This window comes from Podarcis erhardii (genome assembly GCF_964252035.2).
Source record: "Podarcis erhardii genome assembly, chromosome: Z".
NCBI classification, from domain to species: Eukaryota; Metazoa; Chordata; class Lepidosauria; order Squamata; family Lacertidae; genus Podarcis; species Podarcis erhardii.
The window spans coordinates 44,794,083-44,814,735 of NC_138504.1; the positions used below are offsets into that span (position 1 = coordinate 44,794,083).

Here is a 20,653-nt window from a genome sequence, read left to right on the forward strand (position 1 = left end):
ATGATATTTTAGAAGCGGGAAAAGGTTCAGAAAAGGGCAGCCAAAATTATCAAGGGGTTGGAGGAGCTTCCCTACAAAGTTTAGGTGTGAGTAAGAGTGAGGGCATGATAGAAATGTATAAAATTATGCATGTTGTGAAGAAAGTGGCTAGAGAGATTCTCTCTCTCTCTCTCTCTCTCTCTCTCTCTCTCACATAAGACTAGAACCTGGGATCATCCAGTGAAACTGAATGAGATTCAGGTCAGGCAGTAGGAACAATCCCTTCACACAGCACATACCGGTAGTTAAAGCTGTAGAATTTGCTACAAATGCTGGTGACCAACTTGGAAAGTTTTCCTATGACCTTGTTGATACACCATTATCACTTAATGAGGAAAGATTACAGTATTTGGGGCTTTATAGTTTAGAAAAAAAGGTGAGTAAGGGAGGGGATAGAATTGTCTAAAATTATTCATGGTGTGAAGAATGTAGGTAGGGCTCCCTTAAACCAGGCATCATCCAATGAAGGAAAATGTTGGAAGATTCAGGACAGACAAAGGGAAGAACTTCTTCACATAGCACATAGTTAAATACTGTGTTTCACAACCACAAGATGCCATCAGTTTGAATGGCTTTAAAGGGGGTTTGGAGAAATTCATACAGGGCGTCAGTTACTTAAGGAAAGTAATAGTCCCACTTTAGTTTGCCTTGGTCAGACCACATCTGGAATACTGTGTCCAGTTCTGGGCACCACAGTTTAAGAAGGAATGTGTGCAGAGGAGGGCAACCAAGATGATCAAGGGTCTGGAAGCCAAGCCTTATGAGGAAAAGTTGAGGGAGTTGGGTATGTTTAGTTTGGTGAAAAGGAGATTGAGAAATATCATAGAATCAAAGAATTATAGAATTTGGATCACAAGGGTCATCTAATCAAACCCCCTGCAAGGAATATTTTTGTCTAGCGTGGGGCTTGAACCCACCACCCTGAGCTATTCTGTTACAAATGTTCTAAGGGTAAGTGTCAGGCTTGAGGAATTCTCTCCCTCCCCTCCTGATGGTTTCAAGGAGCCAGGAGAAAACAAGAAAGCTTTTAATTTAGATTTACCCAGTCACTGCAATAACAGATGAAGAATTTCAGTCTTTCTCCATGATGGAGTTGATCACTCTGTGTTTTTTTTTTTTAAAAATAATATTTATTACATTTAAACATTACAAAAAAGGAAAGAAAAAGGAAAGAAAAAAAAGAAGAGAAAAGAAAACAATACAATACAATGTATAAACATTACACAACACAACATTAACACAACAAACCAAACCAAACCAAACAAAGCAAAAACAATTTAAAACACACATCATACCATTTCAATATCTTATCTTTCATTCACTTGTTTCAACGACCTCCTCACACCTCCCTTTTTGTATTCCACTTCTATTAATTGTTTCAGCAATTCCTTTCCATCTTCCTCTATTTTCTGTCATATAGTTGTCTTAACATATTTTAACCTTATTTTCCTTTTAATACTCTAATAATCTATTTATACCTAATTCCTTATAACATTTCTGCTAAAGCCGTATAAGTTCATTCCAACATTTTTTATAACACTCATTAATTTTACAATCTTTCTATAAATAGTCTTTAAACTTTTTCCAATCTTCTTCCACTGTCTCTTCTCCCTGGTCTCGGATTCTGCCAGTCATTTCTGCCAATTTCATATAGTCCATCAACCTGGTAATCTTCTGTCCGATGCTCTTAACTCTTTTCCAAGTCCCTTCTGCAAGTCTTCTTCGTATTTATACATGCACTTTACTTTATCTTCTACTGATCTTATTTTTATTTTCCTTCCTTTGAGGCTGAAGAGTAGATCTCGGGGAAACTCCCACCTAGAGATGATTTTATTCCTTCTCAACAGAGCAACCAAATCTCCGTAGTTAAACCCAAAATCCAAAAGATATTTCGGGACGTCTTTCAAGATTTCCACTATTGACTGTTGTTCTTCTAGGTTCTTCTGGTAGTTCCAACAGTCTCTTATTTTGTTCTTCTCTTTTTTCCCTTCTCTTCCAAGTCTGAAGGCCCTCGCAATTTTAATCTCTTCTTGACCCAAGTCCAGGTCCCAAAAATCAGCAAATTCCTGCGTGGTGAAATCCATCAAACTCTCCTTCTCCAGTTCAGGTAGGGCTCTAATCCTCAAAATCTGATTTTCTTTAAATTCAGTCGTAGAAGGCATCAACTTATGGTCATCAAATTGCATCTGTAAGGCTGGGACTCTCTCTCTCCAACTGTGTTACTTTAGGTTCAACGGCAACAACTTTCTCCCTAGCCTTCTCCGCAGTTTGCCATGTCAAAGTAGATTCCTGTATCAATTTCTGAATAGTTTCTGTATTGATGTTCGCCGCTCACCCCACGTCGATCCGGATCCCCGAAACTGGGTTTCCCCGCGAGTAGGGGAGGCGCAAAAGGTGCCAGCCGAATCCCACGTTCACAGGCTTCACCTGCCTGTGATTTTTAGTGGGTCTCCGCCTTCGCTGTGGTGACCCGGATTTCCACGAAGCAAATTCCTCCTGATCAGAGGAATTCCGCCATTACCGGAGGTGCCAACCCGGAAGTCCGATGGAGTTGATCACTCTGGCTCCTCCTATCTTCCCTATCTTCAGCTACAGGAGAAGGGAGGGAGATCCCCACCATCCCTTTGCCTCTGTATCCCTGTCCCTGACAGTAGGAGTGGTTTGACAGCAGAATGGACTCCCTTGGAAGATGGCCACCAATCGGAAGCTGCGCCTTGGTTTCCGAACATTTTGGAAGTCGAACCGACTTCTGGATACCATTTGACTTCTGAGGTACCACTGTAACAACAACAACAACAACAACAACTGAGGGCCCCACATCTGCTGCCCCTAATGCAGGCAGCCAGTACTGAGATGGATTCAATAGTCTGACTTGGTACAAGTCAGCTTCCTATGTTCCAGTAGTATTTTGTACCAGCTGTAATCTCTGGACCCATCTCCAAGAACAGCCCCGCTAACTAATCTGAAGATGTCACCAAAACATAAATATATATCTTGGGCTGCTTTGTCTTTTAACCAAAACTTTCAAGCAAGTTTGTATGTCTGTAACAATTTGTATTTTCTTCTCTCTCCCTCTCTCTTATATCTATGGTAAAATTTATGTAAAAATATATATACACTCTTGATAAAACAGTTTCCCCAGCTGTGCACAAAGAAAGCTTAGAGATAATGCAAAGCTAAAACAGATATAGGTGACTAAATTATATGTCTTGATAGGCTTGCTGAACCAAAAAGGGTTTTAGCAAGTATCTAAAACAGTAAATCAGGGCAACTGCCTAGGAGTTCCCAAGCACAATTGCTCCCATACCAAAGAACTGAGCTCTCACAAATATGGAATGAGATTTTGCTACATAAAGAAAATAATTTACTACATTTTCCTGATATTTCCATACCAGATAATTTCCACATTTTATGTGATTTTTCACATTATGTAAAGGTCACTTCTGGAAATCTAGCAGAAGTTTAGCACTCATTTCCCTGCTAATTGTTTCCAGAAAAAAGTCAATTTGCAACTGCATTAACTCAGAAAATTGTAGGAGTTTTACACTGCAATTTCATGGGCAAAATTTGGGGCTATGTCCTCGCATACAGTTATTTTTTGCTGTTTAAAATTTAGCACTATGTGCTGATATATTGATTAAAAAGTTGCATTTCTGTAACCCAACAGGTACTGCAGTGTAAAAGGAGCATTAGAAATCAGGACAGAAGTGCTAGCATTATAATCAGGAAAACTCAATAAACCCCATGTTGGAATGCAGCCATTATGTGGCACTTGTAAAAAGGCAATTTCGGCAGTTCAAACTGATCAAATACTACATTATTGCATGCCACTCTGAGTGGTGTGAGACTCCAGGGTAGCTTGCCATATCTTGAAGAGCAAAAAAGAGCACATCTCAAGCCATTGCCAGCACGAGCCGGAGAAAGGCATGTGGGGGCACTGCTGTGCCCTCATGCCCCTTTCCCTGGCTCAGGCTGGCAGCGGTCATGACATGCAGAGCAGGCTGAGCCTGAGCCACCCAATCCCAAGACACCTCCCCCCAACCCAAACCTGGACATTTCCTTTAAAATGTAAAAATGGGCATGTTTGCTCCCCAAAAGAGGACATGCTCGGGTTTCCCTGGACATATGGCAACCCAACTCCAGGGGTTCCAGGTGCTTAATCAGGGTTTGGTTTCCTTGGAATGAGGGACAGCAGGGACTTGGTGTCTTTAGAACATGGGCAGACAAACTAAGCCCTGGGGGGCGGATCTGGCCCAGTCACCTTCTCAGTCCGACCCGCGGACAGTCTGGGAATCAGCATGTTTTTACATGAGTAGAATGTGTCCTTTTATTTAAAATGCATCTCTGGGTTATTTGGGGGGCATAGGAATTCATCCACTCCCTCCCCAAATATAGTCCGGCCCCCCACAAGGTCTGAGGAACAGTGGACCAGCCCCCTGCTGAAAAAGTTTGCTGACCCCTGGTTTAGAATACAGTGGTACCTCTGGTATAGTTAAAGCTATGGTTTTCCCAGTAGTGATGTATGGAAGTGAGAGCTGGACCATAAAGAAGGCTGATCACCGAAGAATTGATGCTTTTGAATTATGGTGCTGGAGGAGACTCTTGAGAGTCCCATGGACTGCAAGGAGATCAAACCGGTCCATTCTTAAGGAAATTAGCCCTGAGTGCTCACTGGAAGGACAGATCCTGAAGCTAAGACTCCAATACTTTGGCCACCTCATGAGATGGAGGGCACAAGGAGAAGGGGACAACAGAGGACGAGATGGTGGGACAGTGTTCTCGAAGCTACCAACATGAGTCTGACCAAACTGTGGGAGGCAGTGGAAGACAGGAGTGCCTGGCATGCTCTGGTCCATGGGGTCACGAAGAGTCGGACACGACTAAACGACTAAACAACAACAACAACGGTACCTCTGGTTGCGAACAGGATCCGTTCCAGAGGCCCATTCGCAACCTGAAAAGAACACAACCCATGTCTGCGCATCTGTGGACGCGAGGGTTACGATTCGTCACTTCTGCGCATGCGCATGATGTCACTTTGCATCCATGCGCATGCACGAGCGGCGAAACCCAGAAGTAATCCTTTCTGGTGCTTCCGGGTTGCTGTGGGACACAACCTCAAAATGGCAAACTGAAGCAAACGTGACATGAGGTATGACTGTATATGTTTTATTAACAGATATATACAAACTGAGCCTGCAATGGCATTAACATCCCAATCATAGCATTAACACCCCAAGGTCTTGCTTCTTCCATAGCCATAGCTTGGATTCCAGCAGAAATCAAGCATGTCTCTATACCTCCCAGGCTTCTGCCTGCCACCTGCCTCTAGTGACTAGGTCTCTCTGACACACTCAGCTCTGGCTTTCGTCCTTCTAACTACCAGCCAGTTGAGGGAGGAGGTCCCTACCCATTTGTCTTCTGGCACTGAGCAACTTCCTTTGTTACCCTAACGATTCATACTTAGGGGGCCATTATCAAGAACCTGGCCGTGGTTCCAGGAATTTGAAAGGACTCAGGTGTACAGACTAAACTGTGACCCCCCCCCAACTCATAACAATGCATTTCTAAATTGTTCTTCATATAAACTACTCCCACTGCACTGTGTGATATTGAAAAAAGACAATGAAACACAATAAAAGCCAAACATAAACCATCTCAAACTAACAAAAATTAAAGACAACAAGTAAAAACCAAATGTAGCCCCTTAAAAATTCCTGGACAAGCATGGAAGTCTAAATCAGGGATGGGAAGCCTGTGGTCCTCCAGATCTTGCTGGATGATAATGTCAGGAGCTCAGCCTACACTCGAGTTGGACCCTGGCAGAGACACATGCCCAACTGACACGTTCTCTCCCTCCTGGTCGATCGTTCGGGAGCTTCAATAGCTTTCTTCTGCCCAAACATCACAGCAACTGATGCCAACAGACACCGGCACACTTAGGGATCTGCAGAGTCTTTGCAGCTTGCGTAACAGACCTCAGCAACTCAGCATTTTGGCTAATCTACTTTATTTACAAATAAACACACACAGAGCACTGCAACATGGCTCCCTCTCTCTCTAGCATCAGACAGCAAAGAGAAAGAACAAAAGACAATAGTTCCACTTCACGGAACACAGTATCACAAACATCCTGTCTCTGTCACTTTCCACTCTGTGGAGTCAAAACATACCACATCATGTGAAAGACAACAATCACATGACTGCAGTCACGGAGCAGGAATTCCAACACATAATACCCTTCACCACTGGTTGCACTGACTGAGGCTGGTAGCCCTGGCAGACTATTTGAAAGTGCAACAAGGAAGCAAAAGGAGATAGGAGGGTGGGAAATAGGCATCTGCAATGTGTTCGAAGTGTATTAGGATTGATCGAAAAAGGGGTAAAGGGCATAGCTCAGTGGCAGAACATCTGGTTTGTATACAGAAGGTCCCTGGTTCAATCCCTGGGCAGGGCTGAGGAAATCTTTTGCCTGAAACCATGGAGAGCCACTGCAGACCAATGGTCTGACTCAGTATAAGGCAGCTTCCAATTTTTATTTTACATACAGTCTTACCTTGATTCTCAAACTTAAGCCATTCTGGGAGTCCGTTTGACTCCCGAAACTGTTCAAAAACCAAGGTGAGGCTTCTGATTGGCTGCAGGAGCTTCCTGCACTTAAGTGGAAGCTGCATTGGACATTCGGCTTCTGAAAAACATTCGAAAACCGGAACACTCACTTCCAGGTTTGTGGCGTTCGGGAGCCGAAACGTATGAGTACCAAGGCGTTCGAGAACCAAGGTATGACTGTATTTGGAAAGGAATGTAGCTCAGTGGTAGAGCAACTGCCCTGCATGCAGAAGGTCCCAGGATCAATTCTTGGCATTCCCAGGGATTCCCTGTCTGAAATCCTGGAGAGCTGCTGCCAGTCAGCACAGATAAGACTGAGGGTTCATCCACACTTCCTCTTGTCTTGCTGCTTTCCCCCAAGGAAAACCACTCTTTCATGCTCAATTGGAGCAAAAGGCAATTCAGTTTTCCTCCGGATTGCTGTTTGCTCCTATTTAGAGTTAAAGAGTAGGTTTTCCCTGGGAAAGGAGCAGGAGAAGGGGAAAACTGCTCTAACCTATGCTTTCTAGGCATGGGACAAACAGAAGTATGGACGAGTCCTGAGCTAAATGAGTCAATGGTGCAACTTAGAATAAGGCTGCTTCTTATTTTCAGATGTACCAGCCTGAGTATGGTTAACCTCCAACATGTAGATTAGACCCCTTCAGGCATGCTTTGGTAGAGCCTGCCTAGAGGAAAGACACTTCAGAGGAAAAGTGAAGGTAGGGCAGTGAGTTGCTGGACTTTGTTCCTATGGCTATGTGGTTGAAAAGCTGGCAGCATTGCCATGGCAACCTGAGAAGCAAAGGGGAAACAGTTGCAGAAGCAAGAAATAATGGGGGGGGGGTTATTGGTTGTTTTTAATTAAAATAATAATAGCCAAATATGTGTATATTTGAGGAGAAAAAAGGAAAAGGAAAAAAGGGGGTAGGGTGAAGGGGGTATGTGTGTGTATGGGATATCTATATTATCTATCTCTATATCTATCTATATCTGTTAAGGAAATTCTGGGTTGAGAGACTACTCAACAGCCCAGCTTGTTAGGGTACCAGTCCCCCATGGGTCCATGCGGTCAGTAAAAGAAAGAAATTCCAGCCAAGTAATTTGGAGCAAAACAGCAGTCAGTAGACTTAGATACTTTATTGTTGTGCAACAGGTTCAATAGCAGTGAGTGAACCCAGAGCATGGGGCAACATTGACTTTTAAAACTTCCCACCACATCCCAGAATACAGTTCGTACAGCATCATTGGTACATCATCTTTACATCACTGACATGTCACCAAAGGGGAGGGGTAGACAGGGGTTACACTAGTTCAACCTTGGCAAACATGTCCAGACGAGTCCTTGGTCCAAGATTAGCATAGGCAAAACATGTCAGGGCAAGACCCAGGTATAAGTTTAGCATAGGCAAACACCTCTGAAGTCCCACCACCCAAAGTACAATAGAACTTCCTTTGCAAGTCTGGACCCCTCAAGTCTAGTGATGGGATTAGGTTTTCCTTGGCCAACAATCAGCTCAGCAATTGTCACCTCTGGGCACTTCCTGGAGTAGGAGGTGTGTAATACTTGTCTTCAAGCTTGGGGAGGGGGGCAGGGAAAAGAGTCCTTTTTCCAAGAGCAAATAGTGTTGAAATGGAGGAAACTGGCAAAGGGGTTGATTTTATATGATTTTTAAAGCTAGATATCTTCACTGAGCTGTCAAGTTGAAAGGATACATTCAGGCATAATATTTGTTACATTTAACAGCTTTAAAGATGTGCCCCCCTTTGTCATTTCTGTTACATATCTATCTATAGACACACACACACACACACACACACACACACACATTCTGGAATCAAACGGTAGTGCCCAATCAATGTTAAAAGTCAAAAGCTTTTTTAAAAAAGGAAATCAAGAATTATGAGGTCGAATGAATGTTAAAGATCAAAGGTAAAGAAAATCAAATAAAAAAAAGACATAAAATTTAAACTTGAGGGTGTTCCAAGCTGCAGTAGTAGCAACCTGCAGGCTTGTGGGACTCAGCCGCACAAGGATGAGGGTGGTGGCAATCTCGGACGTGGGTTGGGTAAGGCTACTCCCCTGGGGGCTGCCATTTTCTGCCTCAACCTCTGACCTCTGCAAACAGGCCACTGTGGTGCTTGCTTCCTTCACGGGAAGGCTCTGCCCCACGGTCCCGGGGGGGGGGCTGATCCCCCTACAAGCAGCCAGCCCACAAAGCAGAGTGAGGAGGGAAGGCCTGTCTGGCCCCATCCAAATGTTGCTCAGAGGCTGCAGCTGGGGGGGACGGACTCCCTTTCAGTGTTGCCCTACTCCCCGATACTCACCCCACCCCTGTCATGAAGGCTGCTGGGCTCCTGCTCCCAAGTGGTGCCAGGGAGCAGTGCTTGGCCAACGGTGCAGAGGCAGACCCCTCCAGCGTGCCCTGAGCCACTGACTAGGCCTCACCAGGCAGCCGGTCCATCTCATTGGCCTGGCAAGGTGGTCTTGCCACACCCGGAGGTGGGTCGAGGGCTGAAGAGTCCCCCCCCTCGTGGAATCTGCCCCAGCCATTCTGTTGGCTGGGTCCCACTCCCAGGCAGCCCTGCCCTCACCCCTTAAAACAAAATAACTTAACAAAAAAACACCCCCCAAAAGCTACAATACAATACAAGCTAAAACAACTATACATTTAGACAACCCCCATACAAATACAAACCCTATCCCCTTTAAAACAACTTTAACATGGGGGGCTGGCCCATGCCCTCATCCCACCCACCCCAACATCTCCCCACCAGCCATCCATCCCCCCCACTGCAGCAGCAGGAGTCCCGCAAATCCTCAGAGGGGAGTGTGGGATAAGTAGCAGTCAAGTACAACATTCCTTGTTTTCCTAGAGTGGACACGCAAAGGGGATGTTTGGTCCAGCCAGTCAAAAACTTCCTGTTTCCTCCTGGGCTGGGGCATCCTTCCTCTTGCATGTGACTAGAGGTGGGCATGACCTTACCTGTGCAGGTAACAAAAGCACAAGGCACACAGTAGACTCTTTGACTTCCTCTCATCGTTGGAGCAGCTTTTTAGCTAGAGATGTCCTGTTAGCTTTCAGTCAACAAAGTCTATCTATATGGGATAGACTCACATGTATATATCCATAACTAAGTCTGCCTTCAGGGATCCAACTGTGAACTGATGATGCTGTGAGTAAACTTCTTTTATGACTTTAAATAAGATTGTTGTATGTTCATTCTTTTAAGAGGGAAATAAGGGATCTTACCAGGAATCTATATTGAGAAGTTTAAACAAGCTTGCAAACAGCTACCCACTGTGCATTTAAAGGGGAATGTTAAAATTAGTGCAAGTTAGGAAGGATATTAATAAATAATATTTCCTCTCCTGCCTCTCTAAAATTCCCACAGGGAGATGGCAGTCCCCCCAACAGCAGCAGTAGCAGCAGGAGTCCTCAGAGTGGGGGGAGATTGCAGTATTCCCAACAGCAGCAACAGCAGGAGTCCTCCAGGTGGGGTAGATGATAGGCCCCAAAGGGGGACTGCAGGGCCAGGTAGATGGAATTCAGGGCAAGCAGGCTTTATAACGCTGCCCCAACAACTGGTCCACGCCCAGCTGAGGTAGCATCTGTTCAAAGCATGGAGGAACTTTCTTGAAGGGGCACAGCACCAGGTGGAGTTCCTCACTGATCATCTCAGTCTCGAGTACTGGCAGACAATGTGTTGTCTCAACGAGTGGCAGATCTGCAGGACATAGTTCTTTGCTCGTTTTGACTTCAGAGTCCAGTACATGTCAAATACTATGCAGCTTATGATGATACAGAGGTTTGTAACAAAATAAATATACCATACAGTGGTACCTCTAGTTGTGTTCCGCTCTTGTTACGGACTTTCATCTTATGAACCCGGTGTTTACTTCTGGGTTTGCCATGCGCACATGCACAGAAGCGATCTGCACGCTTCACACATGTGCAGAAGCGCTCAATCGTGCCGCGCACATGCACAGAAGAGGCACTCTAGTTGTGGACTTTTCGGGGCAGGGTGCGAATGGCACCCCAAAACTAGAGGTACCAGTGTATTTAGAGGATTCACAGAAACAAATGTTAATAGCAGCAGTATCAGAAGCAGAAATTAAGGAAATAATTCTTAAAATGAGAAATGGTAGAACACCAGGATTGGATGGGTTTCCTTTTGAATGGTATAAGACATAAATAGATCTATTAACTCCAAAACATCAACATTTGTATAAAGAGATATTTGCTAAAGGCAGTGCCTTTTTTCAGGGGGTACTGGCACCTCTTTTATTTTGGTTTAAAAGTGTGTCACATACTGTAACAACTTCATGGTTGTACTGGCACCTATTTTTTCTAGAAAAAACATTGGCTAAAGGTAGGGCATTTAATCAAGCTTATATTACATTCATACCCAAACCAGAGAAATATCATACTCAGTGTGCAAATTATCAGCCTATATCATTGATCAATGTTGATACAAAAATTTTAACAGTGACCTTAGCAAACAGAATCCAGCAAGTAAAAGCACTGGTCATTAAGAGTGAACATACAGACTTCATAAAAACAAGCAGTAGATAATGTTAGATTAGAAATGGATTGGTAGATTTAAACAAAAATAAAGATCAATTTCTAAGTTTATCACTAGAAGCTGAGAAGGCTTTCAACAAAATTTATAAACAGTATAGAGAGGTAGCTTTAGCTAAATTTGGATTTATTTATTTTTTATAAAAATGGATTAAACTATTGTATGACTCACCTACATCTAGAGTTAAAGTGAACGGTATTATGCTTTTTAATATTTGCCTAGAACCCTTGGCTTGCACTATTAGACAACACTGCAAGATTTACAGAGCAGTCCATGATTCAGTTGAATATAAATTGGTTTTATTTGCAGCTGATATTCTCTTGTTTATTTTGAAACCTCATACTAGTATTCCTATGTTAATGCAAACAATTTATGCCTTTGGTAAAATACCAGGATACTTTATTTATTGGTACAAGCTGGAATTGATGCCAATAGGAATTTTTTTTATTGCTCATTCATTTAAGTAATATCAATTCCGAATTTGTCCCAAATCTATTAAATCCTAATGCTAATACCAAGAGATATAACTCAGCTAGTAACAGTCAATATAAATAAAATAATGAAAGAGGTTTATTTGGATATTGACAGATGGGAGTCATTAAACCTTACCCTTTCGGGAAGGGCGAATGCTTTCAAAATGAATATTATTCCCATAATTACATATTTTCTGAGAGCTCTGCCAGTTTTTATACCTGGAACATATTTCCAAAAGATAAACTATGTGTTTAGGAAATGTCTTTCGGGTTCAACAACACCAAGAAAATCCTTGCAGGTAGATTTGGAATTCTGAATTTGGAACTATACCATCATGCCTACTTATTGTCTAGTATCAAATAAGGGGAGCAGATGGCACTGTGGTCTAAACCACTGAGCCTCTTGGGCCTGCTGATTGGAAGGTTGGTGGTTCAAATCCACACGATGGGGTGAGCTCCCGCTGCTTGGTCCCAGCTTCTTCCAACCTAGCAGTTCTAAAGCATACCAGCTAAAGTAGATAAATAGGTACCGCTGCGGTGGGAAGGTAAACAGCATTTCCGAGCACTATCACACTCATCACAGTGTCCCATTGCACCAGAAACAGTTTAGTCATGCTGGCCGCATGACCCTGAAAGCTGTCTGTGGACAAACACCAGCTCCCTCAGCCTGAAAGCAAGATGAGTACCGCAACGCCATAGTTGCCTTTAACTCGACTTAACCGTCCAGAGATCCTTTACCTTATTATTTTTTTTACCTTAAAGGTAAAGGTAAAGGGACCCCTGACCATTAGGTCCAGTCGTGACCGACTCTGGGGTTGTGGCGCTCATCTCGCTTTATTGGCCGAGGGAGCCGGCGTACAGCTTCCGGGTCATGTGGCCAGCATGACTAAGCCACTTCTGGCGAACCAGAGCAGTGCACGGAAAGGCCGTTTACCTTCCTGCCGGAGCGGTACCTATTTATCTACTTGCACTTTGACATGCTTTCTAACTGCTAGGTGGGCAGGAGCAGGGACCGAGCAACAGGAGCTCACCCCGTCATGGGGATTCGAACCACCGACCTTCTGATCAGCAAGTCCTAGGCTCTGTGGTTTAACCCACAGCAAACACTAATTCCATCAACTTCCTCAATTCACTCCAGAACAAGGAAAATAATGACATTATAATAATGACATTATTGCCCCTCTCTTTAAAATCTCACTCAGACCCTAGGAGAAAAGAAATCCAGTTTTTGACCTTCTATGTGGGGGTGGGGGCAGGTTGTCCACAGAGGCAGATGTATTTCAGACCCTTATCCAATTCACTTTATTCAGAAAAGAAAAGGGATTTTTCACACTGATCCACTACAAAAGATGGGATTCATCATCCCATCCCCTCCAAACCCAGAAGATCACAAATGGAAATTCTGTATTTCACACACTTCTGGGAAATACTGAAGAGGTACCGAGGTACAGAGCTGTCTCCTACTGGGTTCTTGTGTAACACACAACAGAGAGCAACCCTGGTTAAATAAATTGTGGGGGAAGAGATGCAGAACAGTTTTCTGTCCAAGTTACATAGAGAACAACACCAACAGAAGAAGGAATTTCTGGACTAGAACTCAAAGGAATTACACACTCACTACAAGTCTAACACCTACATCAACACGAGAGGATATATGGCACCAATGCGAGTGCCACTCAGGTGGAACAATAAGTTACAGCTTACCACATCCAGCGAAGGGAAATGTTATGATGGCATATTTATTTTCTTTGCCACATTGCACAGAGGAAATTATGAAACGCATGTAACTTCTGCATGTCTGGATAGTCATGCCTAAGAAAAAATAATGTTCTAAGCAGGTGCCAAAAGAAATACAGTGAAGACAATTGCCTGCTACCCAGAGGCAGAGAATCCAAAGTGTAGGTGCTGCCACACTGAAAGACAGATTTATTACACATGTGGAATGAGTATTACACAGCACTTGTAACAGTTCTGCAGACTGCGTGTACATGGGGTAAGGTGATCCTGCAATATTATCTGAGTTCAGTGACGCATTCCAGACAGGCAAAAAGGAGGCTGCAAATAAGGGCTAGTCAGAGGTTTACCTGGGGAAGGTGTGTGGCTTTGGAAGAATCCCGAGGGCCAGATGGAGAGAGCAGAATATGATTCCTGGGACTGAGGTTCCCCACACCTGCATTTACAGATTATGGATGACCTCAGTCGACCTCAGAAAGGGCTTTTAGATTTTGCTCAGCTGCATTTAAAAAATCTTAATGCTCAGCAAAACAGCATGTCAGCAATCGTTCCAGCCTCTTTCCGTAACTATATATCTCTAAGTAAACAGCAACTTCACTCATCTTCTTGCTTCTCACCACAGAGTCAAAGCATCTCATCACTGGCATTCTGTCCCGCACCCCTCATTTCTCATTAGCATCTCCCCAAACCTACACTCCAGTGAGGAATCATTTGGTCAGCTTCTTCTACCTGCCTAATGTGACCTGCTATTTTTTTTTAAAGAAGTTTGCACTCTAAGTGACTAAAGAAAATTAAAAATCAACACAATTCTAAAAAACAATATCAACACAATTAATAGAATTATGCTGTAAGCCACTGATGTAATGCAGTAGCAAAGATGGCAAATCTATTTTTTTTAATGTATTAGATGTGGCATTGCCAGTAGACAGAAGAGAGGATTCATATCATAGATAAAAGCAGTGGCACACCTGGATGAATGCAGTTCACCACCAGTCATGAACGATTATGATCATACTGGGTGCTAGATTAATCTCTCATTTTTGCTGCTTGGGATTCAAAACATCCCCAGACAAGATGTTAGGCACAGTAACTCACACTCTCCAACATTTCACAAACTGATACAGGCACAAATGTGGAGTGTCACTCTTCTTATCATGAGGATTATATCCCATTAAATAATAATAATAATAATAATAATAATAATAATAATAATTAATAACAATTATTATTATTATTATTATTATTATTATTATTATTATTATTAATGCCCCACCCACCTGGGCAGCTTTCAACAGAATATTAAAATACAATAGTCTATTAAACATTAAAAGCTTCCCTAAACAGGGCTGCCTTCAGATGTCTTCTAAAAGTCTGGTAGTTATTTTTCTCTTTGACATCCGATGGGAGGGCGTTCCACATTACTGAAGGTTCTCCTGCAGAGTTTGTGGAGCCTGTGGCCCTTCAGATGTTGTGGGACTCCAATTCTGCATCAGCCCCATTCAATGTGGCTAGTGGTCAGGGATGATGGGGTTTGGAGTCCCGCGACATCTGGAGGGTCTTAACTTTCTCATCCATTCTCTACTGTCTGATGTATTCATTTATACCAGAATAGCCTGCCCTGCACTGATTTCAAAATACAAGAAAGCAGATTCTGACTAAACTTCAGGAAGAACTTTGTGATGGTAAGAGCTGTTTGACAGTGAAATGGACAAACTTGGGAGGTGGTTGTCCATTCCAGTGGAGGTTTATAAAGAGAGGTTGGATTGGTCACCTGACAGGGATTATTTAGCTATGCTTCATGCATTGCAGGGGGTAGCGTTTCATGCTACCGCCATAACCTTTCCCTCTGCCAGCATAGCCCTTCTTCCTTCTATTTAGCATTAGGAAAATATTACACTTCTGCTTTACAGAAATGGAATCCTCAATGACATTTTCCCCGTCAAGAACCTGGATATTAAAGTGCCCTGTGCGTCAACTGGAAAATTGGCCTGTGTGCTATGTACTTCTTGGTCTATTTCTTTGATTGAGTATGTTTTTTCTAACTGGGGCATCTGCCTTTGGGTGGGTGAGAGCATGTCTCACTTTTGAGAAATAGTCTAGTGGCACTGTAATAACAGTAAGACACACAAAAAAGCCAGCTCCTAGTTTCCATTCGTTGGTCACAATCTCCCCCCCTCCCTTTCTGTTTTTCTAAACAAAAAAGCCCCAAAGGTTGCAACATTTCCTTCTGCTGTCTTTTAACAAGGCTTGATGGGAGGCTGAGATTCAAATAGTTCTACAGGTATTTTAGGATGCCTCCTGTACACTAGGCCAGACTATTTGTCCATCCAGCACTATAACTCTCTCCTCTGACTGAGGATGCTGCTCCAGGGATTCAGGAAGAATTTCCCCTCCTCCATTCACTGCATGAGCAGATTAATTTAACAGGCGATACAGGGAATTGGTTCTGAGACCTTCTGCATGCTAAGCATCTTCATTGTCATATATATATATATATATATATATATATATATATATATATATATATGGGTAGCAGATAACTGGTAAAGGAGAGAATACCTGACACATGGTTTATAATCCAGGACTGGATTCTCCTTGCTTCCCCACCTGATGCTCACTTTTACAGCTGCCAGGTGATAATTAGAAGCCTGATGGGATTGCCCCTGCTCTCTCTCAGCCATCAGGATGTGGCAAGTGCATGTTAGCTGAGAAGGTTATTGGATTATCAGCTGATTAGAGGTGTTAAGAACCCACCCTTGCATAATCAACATCATGCCAATTTGGGCTTCCATGTGGCACTGACTTTTAGGGAGAAGAAGCAAAGGAGGCAGAAACACAGCTGAGATGCTTGACAAAAGAGTTGAGCAGAGTGTGCTGCTGGGAAGGTGAAGGGAGAGATCTGCAATGCACAGAGGGAAGGTGCCAGGCACTGAAAGGAAGAACTTCTGGGTCCTCCTTATGTGGTTGGATTCCACCTCCCATTAGTCCTCAGTTAGTGTGGCTAAAGGCTTTGATGTGTAAATCAAAACAGTACACAGGCTAGGTTTGAGGTACAAAAAATAACAGGTGCAAAACAGAGTAACTAGAAGGGGTTAATTTTCTTCATGATTGTAAATCATCCCATGATGATGCAGGTGAAAGTTCAGTTGCTATGGTAACAGTTCAGTGACCCAACTAGATCTGATTAATCATAGAATTGCAGTATTGGAAGGGACCCAAGAGTAATCCAGTCCAACCCGCTGTGATACAAGAATCTCAACTAAAGTGTCCATGAGATTCCAACTAACCTCTGCTTAAAAATCTCCAATGAAGGAGAGTCCACAACCTCCTGAAGGAGACTATTCCACTGTCAAACAGCTCTTACTGTCAGAAAATTCTTCCTGAAACTTAGTCAGAATCTTCTTTCTTGTAACTTGAAACCATTTATTCGGGTCCTAACCTCCAAAGCAGGAGAAAACAAGCCTGCTTCATATTCCATGTGGCAGCCCTTGAGATATTGAAGATGGATATCTTAATGCCTTTCAGTCTCCTCTTATCCAGGCTAAACAGCTCCCTCAACTGATGCTCATAAGGCTTGGTTTCCAGGCCCTTGATCATCTTTGTTGCCCTCCTCTGCACACGTTCCAGCTTGTCAACATCCTTCTTAAATTGTCGTGCCTAGAACTGGACACGGTATTCCAGGTGGGGTCTGACCAAGACAGAATAGAGTGAGACTGTTACTTCCCTTAAACTGGAAACTATACTTCTGTTGATGCAGTCTAGAATAACACTAGCTTTTCTTTTTTCTTTTTTGCTGCTGGATCATACCTGGCTCACGTTAAGTTTGTGGTCTACTAAGATTCGTAGATCCTGCTCACATCCTTTTATTACTACTGAAAAGGATCCTTTTCAGATCCTTTTACTACTAGCAAGCCAGGTGTCTCCCATCTTATTGTCAGGAGTGCATGAAGGAGCCAGGCCCTGTGACCAGTAGGGCTTCACAGGACTGGGATTTTCCTAAGTTTGTTCTGAAGAGGCAAGGCATGGCTGCACAGGTGAGGCCAATTGGTAACTCACAGCACCTGGTGGAAAGAGCTGGGAAAGGATATAAGGTCAGGTTTCCCTTTGGCTCTTTGCTACAGCGACACACTTCCTGCCTTGGGCTTTTTGACCTACCATAGGAAAAAAATGCCAGGTGAGCCCCAGAAAAGAGTGGTGGTATTCTCTCATCCACCACCCCGGGGTGCAAACCCTGCCACCATACCTGTCACAGTAGCCTTCCTTCCCCCGCCACGCACTACTCCTGGTCGATTCGGAATCACAGTAGGAATGTGTGTGGTGTGCGAGCTGACTGCACCAGTCAAACCAGGTACAGAGGAATAGGAATAACATTCTAGGTAAGATATTCATCTTTATCACTTATATTCAACCCATGAATGACAGTCTCAATCTACTCCATATATCTAGATCTTTCTTAATTTCCTTCCATGTACTCTCATAATTATCTTTGAACAAATCAATATTTTTTGTTGTCAGCCAGATTCCCAGATATTTCACATTTTTAACCACCATAATACCTGGAGATGCTTGTAGTTCTTCAATTTCTTCTTTGTTTATATTCTTTACTAGCATTTTTGTTTTAATTTTATCGAGTTTAAACCCAGATACCTTTCCAAAAACTTCCACTTTCTTTAAGGCCTCTTTTACACTATATTTTGGGTCTTCCAAAGTTAAGACTAGATCATCTGCAAAAGCTTTCACTTTGTTTTATAGTATTTTGCAGAAATGCCATGTGGGCCTGGAGCCTTTGCTATTTTCATTCTTCTTATTGCTTTCTCAATTTCTTGTTCTGATATTTCCTGATTTAATTATTCTTTCTCTTCTGTAGGAATTTGTTGCAATTGGTGGTTTTGTATATATTTTTCTATTCTCTTACTGTCTTTTGCATATAACTCCTTATAGACCAGAATCTCTGGAAAGGCTTTCTAATTTCCTTGGGGTCTTCAATTATCTTATCTGCCTCTTTTATCTTACGAATTGTGTTTTGCTTTTGTCTTGCCTTTAATTGCCATGCCAAAAATCTCCCAATTTTATTAGCCGAATTGAAGTTCTTTTGTCTCATTGCCTTTATTTTCCACTCAACTTCCTGACCCACCACCATGGAGAACTGAGTCTGCAATATTTTAATATTTTGTTTTATTGTCTTTTCTTTTGGTTTTACTGTTAGCACTCTCTCATTCTCCATGAGATGAGCCAGAATTTCTTTTTTCTTCTCTCTTCCTTTTCCCCCCTGGAAACTATTCTTTTGAATCAAAAAGCCTCTCATCACTGCTTTGCTTGCGTCCCATACTGTTTCAATGGGTGTTCCTTTATATATTCCATTTGAAATATTCTGCTATTATCTCATTGGCTTTCTGCACTATCTTTTGGTCATTAAACAGATTCTCATTCATTCTCCATCTAAATGCTGAGGGGGTCTTTCCCTTTTAACTCCCTCCTTTTGTGGGGGCCCAATTAGTGCCATTGCCTTCCGTTAAGAGTTTGGGTGTAATCCTTGACGCCTCCCTTTCCATGGAGGCGCAGGTTACAGCAACAGCCAAGGCGACATTTTTCCACATTCTCTGCATCAAGCAGTTGGTCCCTTACCTTTCCCACCCCGACCTGGCCACTGTGATCCATGCGACGGGCACCTCCAGGCTTGACTACTGTAATTTGCTGTACGTGGGGCTGCCCTTGAAGCTGTCCCAGAAACTCCAGCGGGTGCAGAATGCTGCAGCGAGGCTCCTTACGGGGTCTCTGCCATGGGAGCATATTCACCCAGTGCTTTTCCAGCTGCACTGGCTCCTGGTGGAGTACAGGGTCAGATTTAAGGTGCTGTTTTTGACCTTTAAAGCCCTTCACGGCCTAGGACCCTCGTACCTATGGGACTGCCTCTCCCGGTATGTCCCACGGAGGACCTTAAGGTCCATAAAAAGCAACACCCTAGAGGTCCCGGGCCCTAAGGAAGTTAGATTAGCCTCAACCAGAGCCAGGGCTTTTTCAACACTGGCTCCAGCCTGGTGGAACACTCTGTCTCATGAGACCAGGGCCCTGCAGGACCTGATTTCTTTCCGCAGGGCCTGTAAGACAGAGTTGTTCTGCCTGGCCTTTGGCTTGGAGTCAATTTGATTCCCTCCCCCTCTTTCTTTTTTCGTTTCTCCTCCTGAGATGAGGCTGCATTTTAATGTTTTAATATTGTATTTTAATCTTGTTTTTAAGTTATATTCATTCAACTTGTTTTTATTATTGGTTGTTAGCCACCCTGAGCCCGGCCTTGGCTGGGGGGGTATAAACAAAATTTATTATTATTATTATTATTATTATTATTATTATTATTATTTCCATATGTAATGAATTATGGTCTGACAAAGTTCTTGGGGAGATCTCTGTTTTTGAAACTCTCAGAATCAATTCCTTAGAGGTTGATATATAAGCTATTCTACTAGAACTTTGATTTGGTTTTGCGAAAATTGTAAACTGTTTTGTTGTTGGGTTTTTAAGTCTCCAAATATCAATTAGTCCCAATGTATTAACCATATCAAAGAATGTTTTCGGTAATTTACCTTCATTTGCATCTCGTCTTTTCATTGATCTATCTAAATCTGGTATAACCACTCCATTACAGGCTCTAATCTCCTTGCCCTCTTTCCCATTCTCCTGCCAGAAAGGACGTCTTTCCCCTGGGGTGCCTATTCCCTTTTTCCCATTTCCCCCCAGACATGCTGTTTATTTGTTGCCCAAAAGTACTGTTTGGCTCTTAAATTGTCCTATGTAATTTTTTTGACAACCCCCAGAGGTCACAAATCCAAGCTTTCTATTTTTAGGTTGGATTCCCTCCTGTCCGATGCGATGGCAGCAAACACAGAAATGACGGTCCTTCAATACAGTTACTTTCGTTTTCTTTGTCTGTCCCACCGTTTCATCCGAAGAAAGCCAGCAAGAAGCAAAGAGTGGAGAATCCAAACTGCTGTATATGAGAAAGAATAAAAAAGGAAGATATTTGTGATCCAATTTGCATTCTTCTTTTTTCCGCCGCTTGTTGGCTTAATCCACTGGTGACCTCAGAAAAGCGCCACATACTCCAAAAACATTAAAGAACAGGGTTTCCGGTGTCTTCCTCCTCACGAAACAATGCTGGGGGGTGGGTTTATAAATCCAAATGCCAAAGTCTCCTTCTCCAACACTGTTTTAAGGCCCCCCCAACAAAGTCCATTGTT

The 20,653-nt window shown here is 43.0% G+C and overlaps 1 long non-coding RNA gene across 1 annotated transcript; it reads left to right on the forward strand.

Moving 5' to 3' along the window:
- Positions 1 to 2,678: 2,678 nt before the first annotated feature.
- On the forward strand, positions 2,679 to 20,442 carry LOC309333892. The gene is made up of 2 exons (XR_014152762.1): positions 2,679 to 2,811; positions 20,261 to 20,442. It is a non-coding gene; the product is annotated as an uncharacterized lncRNA (long non-coding RNA).
- Positions 20,443 to 20,653: the final 211 nt, after the last annotated feature.